The sequence below is a fragment of the Magnolia sinica genome, chromosome 3 (assembly GCF_029962835.1).
Source record: "Magnolia sinica isolate HGM2019 chromosome 3, MsV1, whole genome shotgun sequence".
In the NCBI taxonomy this organism is placed as follows: Eukaryota; Viridiplantae; Streptophyta; class Magnoliopsida; order Magnoliales; family Magnoliaceae; genus Magnolia; species Magnolia sinica.
In genome coordinates this window covers 65,640,189-65,649,831 of record NC_080575.1, presented here as the reverse complement: position 1 = coordinate 65,649,831, position 9,643 = coordinate 65,640,189, and the positions used below count along the sequence as shown (strand labels likewise).

At 35.8% G+C, this 9,643-nt stretch overlaps 1 long non-coding RNA gene across 2 annotated transcripts; it reads left to right on the top strand.

Moving 5' to 3' along the window:
* Positions 1-5,061: 5,061 nt before the first annotated feature.
* On the top strand, positions 5,062-9,293 carry LOC131238525 (uncharacterized). Of its 2 annotated transcripts, none has more exons than XR_009167892.1 (3): positions 5,062-5,720; positions 8,566-8,651; positions 9,146-9,293. It is a non-coding gene; the product is annotated as an uncharacterized LOC131238525 (long non-coding RNA). The 2 variants fall into 2 exon arrangements; XR_009167893.1 differs by lacking the exon at positions 5,062-5,720 and adding an exon at positions 7,626-8,274.
* Positions 9,294-9,643: the final 350 nt, after the last annotated feature.

Here is a 9,643-nt window from a genome sequence, read left to right as displayed (position 1 = left end):
TGATGATTTATTCTTTGTATCCACTCCGTCCATCTATTTGGAGAGATCATTTTAGGGAAATAGACAAAGAATTAATCTAATCCAAACCTCCAGTGGACCACACCACAGAAAAGAGTGGGGAGAGTGACGCCCACCATTAAAAACTTCTAAGGCCTATAAAAGTTTTTAATCAAGTTGATACTTGTGTTTTACCTTCTTTCATGTCTGTGTTAACTTGTGAACAGTTTGGATTTCAAATAAACATCTTGGTCGGCCTTAGGAAGGTTTCAACGGTGGGAATCACTCTCCCCACTATTTTCTGTCGTGGGGTCTACTAAAGCTTTGGATCTGCCTCATTATTTGGATAATGACCTAAAATGATATCTCCAAATGGATGGACAGTGTGGATACAACACATACATCATAGTGGGCCCCACAGAACTTGGTGATGTCACTTTAGTAGCAAGTCTCGCTACACAACCTGTCAGTAGCTAATCCCCATCCCCTTCTCTCTCTCTTTCTCGCCCTAATCCTCTCCTCTCTCTTTCGTCCTAATCCCCTCCCTCCTATTCCTCTCTCTCTCTCTCTCTCTCTCTCTCTCTCTGTCTCCCTGACCTTTCTTGCATGTCTTTGATCCACGAACGCCCTGCCCACGCATGCCCTCGCTCTCTCTCTAAAGCTCGGTTGACGACTATTTGTCGAACATGAGGTCTCTCTCTCTCTCTCTCTCTCAATCTCAATACCAGTTTAGGAATTTGGGGATTTAGTAATTTATGGATTTTTTATTTGATGTGGACCCTCATTTAGGGATTTGGGGATTTTAATTAAGGCTTACAGATTTGAATGTGGACCCCGAATTGGGTTTTTTCTGATTTTACGAATTAGGGATTTGGGGATTTTCGAATTTTGGGGATCTGAGGATTTTTGGAATTGGGGATTTCACCTTCTATGTTTTATTTATTTATTTATTTATTGGGGATCTGGGGATTTCTGCTACTCCAATGCCGTTGAAAAGAAATGGCCCGTTTGGGGACAGAGCATACATATGATGTTTGGGGATAGAGCATACATTTTCTTTCCCCAAAATGATGTCTTTTCATGGTTTATGGAGAGATCTTGTCCATCTTATCTTATTACGGTTTCTTTAGGTTTTTGAAGTTATAGATTCGGTTTGGAGATTAGATCTGATTTTTTTTTCCTGGTATTTGGCGCAATCTAATAGGATTCCTCGCCTGATTCGATGTATTTGGTTATAAAATGATGGAAGACGTGTTTCAGAAAAGATTTAGCTGCATCACCAGTTAGAATACAGTGGTTGTAGGTGATCAGCTCTCAGAAGTAAATAAGGTGGTTTGTGTGTTTACCTTTCCTAGTTGTGGTATGACTGTAGCTTATGTGCTTTATTATAAATGAATATATATGTTGTGTAGGTTATATATATGATGTCCTGTTATGCCTGATTACTTCCTACACCTTACAATGGTTGGTTTGGCTATTCATGAGTTTGCGGATGGTGGTTATGGTTAAACACAGGAATTATGAGATCCCAATTGTCTTAAGGTAAATAGTGTGATGTGATATGTCTATTTCGTACAAAGGGCTAGCTGACTAGACTAGATTTTTTTATTTTTTTATTTTTTTTTGCCACTTTCACTGCCAAATTTGCTTTTACATGATCATGATCATTTTAAGAATGGATGGATTTATGTGCTTCTTGATTGTAATTAAAACCCAAAATTGCTGGATGGTTACTTTCTGGGTAAGCTGATGAATGGTTAGGAAATAACAGGGAAAAGGCTTTCCAAGAATTTGGGGCAAGGGATTGAAGAATTCAAAAATGAGGTTTTGTTGATTGCAAAACTTCAACACATGAATCTTGTTAGGATTATCAAATTGGCAATTCTCTGCCAATTGTTTTCTTTGGTGTAGGCCACATGATGAGTGGACGAGCCTGATTTTTATGTTGAGCATTCTTCATGGTGGGGGCTAAACCTTTTGGACGAGTGGGATGTTGTACACACTTGACACTTTGGAATTTATGCTCTAGGTGGACAGTAAATTATTTTCTAACTAGTCTTGTGTGAGGCTACCTCTTTAAATTATTATATTTTAAATGTTAAAGATATATACTTTTGTCATTGTAGATTCTTTTTATTGACTAATAGTCGGGTACAAAATGCAACTTATATAGTTTTCTTTTATTTATTTATTTATATGCACGTTGGTTTTATGGAAGTCGAAATCTTGAAAATGTTGGTATAGCTGTTGTAGGAAAAAACCTTGAAAAGTTAATAATGATTTTGAGGCTTCATTGTTGTGTAGTCTATGATCAAAATCTGATCCATTAACTAATAGAAATGTTTCTTTTTGTTTTTTTGTGCCGGCTCATGCACTAGTTTATTTGATTTAGTTTTAAATTTTACATCTCATGTTCTATATTTTAAAGTTAGTATTTACTTAGCTTGCAGAAATGGTCTAATTTCAGGGTTTGCCACATCTTGATGTTAGAATAAAGAGGCTGAATGATCTTTACTTAAATGGCCTTAAAGTTAGCGGCATCCTATGCACCTCAATATATAAATCAAATAAGTTCAATGTGAGTGCTAGAACAAGAGCATGTTTCGTCTGTTGATAATCTATTTTTCTTTCTTAGTCAGCATGGTTGCACATGCCTAAGTTGGATTGATGTGTGGAGCTGTTTTCCTCGTGATGGCCCATTGCCTTTAACATCAATATGTGGCCCATTGTCTTTAAGATTCTTGTCCAATGACCTTTAATAGGATCAGTCATGATCTTTTATAGAAAAATAGATCAAATCAACAATTTGATCCATCTACTTGTTAGTACCCATCATGAACAGAGTTCCCTTTGTGTTTTAGCTAAATGGTGGAATAGTCGTGGCTGTTTGGTAGTTTAGAGTTTTTGTTGCCAAGCTCTTAGTTTATTTATTTATTTAATCCTTAAATTCATTTTCATTTGTTGTTTGGGTGCAGTTAGTGTCTGCTGATGTGCAGTTAGTGTCTGTAGATTTCCTTCTACTCAACAAATGAAGCGTGGGCCAGATGATGGACATTTGAGATTGATTGAACAGATCATACACATCCAAATGAAACTCATAGGACAATATCTGCACAATATCTGAGGATCATTTTTTTAGACTAATGCTTGTTTGGACAGGTCGGCCGAAGTTTATAATCAGATAGGTGGGCCCTTTAATGCACTGAATGTTGTTAAAGTAGTTACCTTTGACTACCCCTGTAAAACGATACATCAAGTGATCTCCATTTACCATGAAATTTGGACAGTTGGATTTCCTTTTCAACTGTTAGTCATAGAGTGGCAGTAGACTTGTTTCAATTCTGTTAGATAATATATAAATTCACTCGTGTATGCAACCAGATTTTTCTGCCTCTCATTATCTGTGTTGTTCTATTTTTCTTTATTTATGCTCTTAGGTTGTCAGCTCTAGGCAGTGGCCCCTGATTTGTCGGTATAGGGCATTTGTGAGGACGCATTCACCCAAGGTTGAAATGATAGATTCCCTGTTTAAGCCCACCTCAGACACCGAGGACAGTGGCATAGCGAGGTTAGTAAAAAAGTTGTTGTTTTTCCTAGGTTTAATGGTGTCGAGGACTGGATTTCTAGGTCTGTTGAATTTGAGCTGTAACAGATTTTGCCTTAACCTTCAAAGGGGATAACAGAGAATTTTTTAGTCTTAAGATCTTACCTTCTATTTTGCTTTACCATTCTTGCTCATTTTAACTAAAAGAAACTATTTAAAGTTATGCTCTGATTGACATGTTTATACATTTCTGCAATGTAGTGTCTTTTGGGGATGAATGTGTAGGTGCATGAAAAGATTTTATAATACCGTGGACTTGTAATGAAACATAATATTCTAATAGTTAAATTGTATAAATTTAGTTCTCCTTTCCCCATACTGTTTCAGTTTCAACTGTCTCATATTCTTACCATCTATTTTTTTCTTTGAATAGGGATGGAGTGAGTGAATCACAATTCACACAGGTCCTAAACAACGAGCTAGATCAGATTATCGAGGTATTCTTGCCATGGAAAATGCCATGAATAATTATCAAAGCTACAAAGTGTCCCTGTCTAAAAAAAATGCAGCGTCGTGATCTTTTCACCTTTATCTTTATCGTTGCAGGCCTGTAAATTCCTTGGTGAGAACTGGTCACCAAAGTTTATAGTTATTGTGGCTCAAAAAAACCACCACACTAAATTCTTCCAGCTTCAATCTTCGAATAATGTTCCGCATGGTTAGCCTCTTCATAAATTTCTCGAAGAAAAGAGTATTGAAAATAAAATTTTCACTTCAATCCATCAGGGTTGTTTGTTAATGCTTTAGTGGGATGCTCATCCCAAGTAGAAGTTAGTGCAAAGGAGATTATTTTTCTTTTAGTGTAGCACTGGGCCTTATACCTGCCTCGAAATATATCTCATTTGCCTTTGGTGCTAGTAAATCGTGTTGATCTCTGGAACTAAGATATTCCAGATGAGCATTGAATTGCTTGCTTTGGAGCTTTTATTCTTAGCTCCAAATGGCTATTATTATCTAGGTACATGAACATTTTGTGCTGGAAATTTTGCTTCCTGAGCTTGTTCAATGTGAATTGTCCTTTTATTTATTTCTTTCTTGTTCTTTATCTTTTCACTTGTACAAGCACTGTTGTGGACAAAGCAATTTGCCATCCGTGAAACCACGACTTCTACATGTGTTCACAGGCAGGAATGATTGTAAGATTTGATATGGAGCTGACTTTTGTGTTAAATTGTGGGAAGTCACCATCCATCCTCCCTTGATTGATTGCATCACCTGGTCTTTTTGATTGTGCTCATATCCATACACAAGCAGAAAGAATTGGTACACAATCAATCAAGGTGGGTGTGGATTACTTACTTTTGCATCGTCTTTTCCTTTAAACAGGGAACAATGCGCCCTACTCACTACCATGTTTTGCTGGATGAGATTGGCTTCTCCCCTGATGATCTCCAGGAACTTGAAATCTACTAATTTATTTTGAATTGCTTTCCTTTTATAGTGATGCTGGATTCAATAACATTCACGGTGAAATCTATCTACTATTTAATAGTACCAGTTCTTGTGACATTATTTTCAACAACATTTTAGTAATCCACTATAAATAGTTTTAAACATTATTTTCAGCAACATTTTGGTGTGCAAGTAGTCACAAAGTGTGAAGGTTAGCAGGAACTGATTTGAGCATGGGAATGGAGAAGCTTTAGCTTCGACTAGAATAGTGTGCTGAGCTATTATATCCAGTCCATCCAAGAGGGAGTTATGCCTGGTGATCCAAACTGTTGATCTAAAAATCTTTCAGGTTCAAATATCCTAGCTATCCAACCTCTACACTTTCTCCTATTTTTAGGTGTCTACCAAATAAAGCCTAAGGTTTTCTTTTTCTTTTTCTTTTTCTTTTTCTTATGGACATGGTGAATTGTTGTATGTGAAAAACATCTTGCGGTTGTAAGCAAAGGCTATTTAACTTGAATTGCAAATGTTCAGCTTAATCAAGAAGAAATACTAATTAGGTTTTATGCTTTATCATAGTTATAACTATAATTCAATTTGATAGTGCATCCAAACACACTCTAAGCTGGTTGTATGCAGCCTTTTTGGAGTTATTGTCATACATGCTTATATCAAAGGCTAGATTTTGAGTCACAAAACCATTTACTGGAATTGGCTAGAGAAAGAGGTAACATACCTGAAAGCTGCTTTAGTCCTAATTTTGTCTGTATGCCAATGTCATCTCTTCCCTTTTTTCCGGTCTTCTGATCCATTAGGACTAGATTCTTATATTTAGTTAGTCATGTGCAGGTTGTTTACATATTGGATCAACTCATGTGCATGTTGTTTACAATCTAGATTGTCCAGCTCAGCAGCAAACTTCCTAAGGGTCAAAATTCTAGCACCTGTTTGCTAATTATGTTGTGTATGAATCAATGGGAGGATCCTTATAAATTGTTCATATTCCAATAAGCTTACAAGGCTGCAATGCATTATCTATACCATGATCCTTGGTAATTTGTTATTATTTCTAGTCCACAGATCTTACTATTCATGTTTATGTTTCTCATTTAGATTTTCAAGTTGTAATTTTTTTGATTGCTATGGCCAGACAGGCCAGGTAGTATTTTATTTCAAACTCACTGAGACATTTGGTGATGCTTTAAAAACTCAAGTCCCCAATGTTCAAAAGGAGACATCCAGCAAAGGGCTAACCATGGAAGCCCATCTCAGTGACTCTCATGTATGAGTTCTCATTCCGCATGTCTCTGTTGCTTTGGTACATTTGTAAACATGTGCCTATGGTAGCTGTTTTTATTTTTTATTTTTGAAAGGAAGGTGGAATCATTCCACCTGAATTTTATTTAGGTGAAACTGGAATATACAGCCATTCCACCTGAATTCCACCTAAATTTTGTTTTATTTAGGTGAAACTGGAATATACAGCCCATCTCATCAGATTTTCTTTTTCCTTTTTGCTAAATTGTTATAATAATGTGGATGCATAGGATTTTATATCTGAAGATGCTCGTGTCCACAGTCTACTCAGCCTAGCTTCACTGGTGGGAATTCCGGTATGTCTTCAATGTTGACTCTTCATGGTCTCATTCATATGCTCCATTTCTTGTAAAGAATTGTCTAATTGATTCTTTAGTTTCAGGCATTTATAGTTTCATACTCTTGGAATGGGAGCCCTTCCATGGGTTATAAGGAATTTTTTTCCCCTTCTCTTTGATCTTTTAAATGAAAAGTTAAATTACTCTTTAAATGTGCCTTGATTCTATTGATTTGTAATGCCTTGGCATTTAGTCTTCCATTGAAATTCGTGAATGTTTTTTCCTTTGAAGGGAAATGTTTGAATAGATAGAATAGCAGTTCCCATCGGTTTTTGCATCATATAGCTTCAGTGATTGGCTTCTCTTTTGCAGCACCAACAGATAGTTATTTATTTATTTATTTATATTCTTAGGTGGGAAGCTCCTTGTTCCCGTGGGTCTAGGAGACAATGATCAATGCATTGAGGATGACTTTACAGCATGTTTGAGCTCCATGAGCAGTTTGTGGAAGCTATTAACAAGCTTGATGGGGCCGAGAGTGAGCATATAATTTTTTCTATTTCCTTTTTTTTTCCTTTTTTGTCAAGTAAGGTCAGTGACTGATGATCCCTCTTATGAGGGTTTAACCATTGTCATCTTGCTCGTTGTTGAGGGTATTTGCAAGTGCACAACTTCAAGTAATGCACACACACAAGGCATTTTTCATCTCACACAGGTCAGTATGAAATGTAGAGGCAACTCTGAAGGGTATATTGAAGGTAATGAATGTTTAGGGTTTGACAATCTATCATGTAAAAAGCCACCTACAGGTATTTTCAGTTTTTTTCCATTAATTATCGTTATCTTAACAATTCATTCAGCTGCTATAACACTCGATTACTTTATGTATTTAGCTTCTCATGAATTACCTGTATCTTTAATATTGAATCAGTTCCAATGCCATTTGATACCTAATAGTTTTGTATGTGGTCGTAACTTACAGAAATACCAACTTGCCAAGTATCTTCTGGGGGCAAAAGAAGTTAATATATGATAACACATATGGACTTGTTCTTATGCTGAGTAATGAAGTGCTTACTACGTAATCTAGTAACATGATATGTTAACCACCAGTCAATCATCTTGAGTTAAAACTATATATTTGTTAATGGCATGTATAGTGATATCCAATTTGTGCTCCTAATTGATTAAGTTGGGAGGAAAGATGACTTCTCAAAATGTTTTGGTAGAATAATGAGCTCATCTTAATTAAGTAGACATGTCCGCAAATTCTTTACATCTCCCTTAGAGGCAGACTTGTAATTGTCACTTTACTTTTGACAGTCATGTCTTTAGTTATGTATTTTCTCATTTTATTCTTGGGTAATTGTTTGTATTCCGGAGAACACCTCATTTCTTGCTGTTACAAGCATGATTTTTCCACCATCACCTTCTCTCAACTGGAAGCATCTATGTTGTGGGCTCTTGGACCCTTGAAATGGCACCGAAAGAAAAAATCAAATATTTGTAGAGAAATTCATAACCCTACAGAAGGGTACTTTTCATAGGAAGGTCCTTATGTAGTAGGGGAACTTAGATTTCTTTATGATTTTTGGTTTTGACTACGTGTTGTATAGAGAAAAAGTCTTCATCTGAAGACATGAAGGGAGCTTCTGTTGGTACTAAATCCGATTCATGCATCCAAAGGTAAGCCTTTATCCTATCTTTTTTTCTTTCTTTTCTCTTTTGTTCTTTGACCCACAAATTTGTCAAGTAACTCTTCATTATTTTGTATTCTTTTTTTTTATTATTATATATTTTTAATTTCCTAGATTCTCAAAACCATATAGCATATAATGGACACTTAATCCCTAATGCTTCCTTAACCTGCCAAGTTTCCTTTTAGTCAGTTTATTTATTTATTTTTAAATCTATAAATTAAAAACAGTGCTATGAACCACTATCTATCACTGATTTTTGGATTTATTAAATGGGCAGAACTAAGCACATGCTGCATGAGATGGAAAAGTCCCAAACTGAGTTGTGGGTGAGATTGGTTTCTTACAAACCCAATGTTAATTCGGGTAAGGTTCAAACACTATCCATTAGTTCTACTACAATTTGATCTTCACATGGAAATGGCTCTATCCACTTCTTCAGTTATTAGTAAGTTGAATTAGGGAATGTTTGTAATCTTTTGTGCATAGTAGTGGAAGAAGAATGGGTTGGACCTAATGGATGGTCCAAGTGACATGCTCATGAGGCCAAATGTTACCGTGTATGGGAAGGTTTCTATACACTTTGCCCACTAAATCATTTCTCTTTAGGAAATTATGAAAGAGGAATATGGCATGTAAAAATCAAGGTATTAAAAAGTAGTTATGTAATGGCCGCTACATTGTTACATAAAACCCTTTCTTTTAGACGGTTGCTCTACTCTCTTTATTAAATTGTTTTGGTTTGTACTTGAAAAGCAAGCTGCTTTTATTCTTGTCATGAATGATTTGTTTGGATGCACACAGTTGTACTATCTTGTTGTTCCTTGTTAATCCAAAATCTTAAATCTTTCTATTTGTAGTACATTGCAGATAACAATCTTGAGAACAACCCATGGCATGGATTTGATGAGTGGTCACTCAAGATAAAAACCAATGCACCTGAATGAAGTTCTGAAAATGTTGTTGGTTTTTCTTCTTCAATTATTCTTGAAAGTTATATTGGTTGCTTTCAAAGATAAGCAACAAGGCCCTTAGTATTCAAATAAAATCTTATTATTATTGAAAGTTATATTGGTTTTGCTATTAAGTTTTTTACGTGTTTGGATGCTTAGTTCAATTGCATATCAATTTATTAGGATTGTTGTGTAATTTGGAGTCAAGTCTTCCAAAGTGAGGGGAAGTTGGGCTAGCCCCAAATTCATTTAGGACTTGTTTGCTTGGATGGGCCTGATGAAAATGGATAGGATAGGCCATCCATTTTGTTTCTAGCTTTGATGAAAGGCAACAGATTGGAAATGGGTGCATTTTTAATGTTTACTTGCTTTCAAACAGAACATTTTGATAGACCAAACACCTGA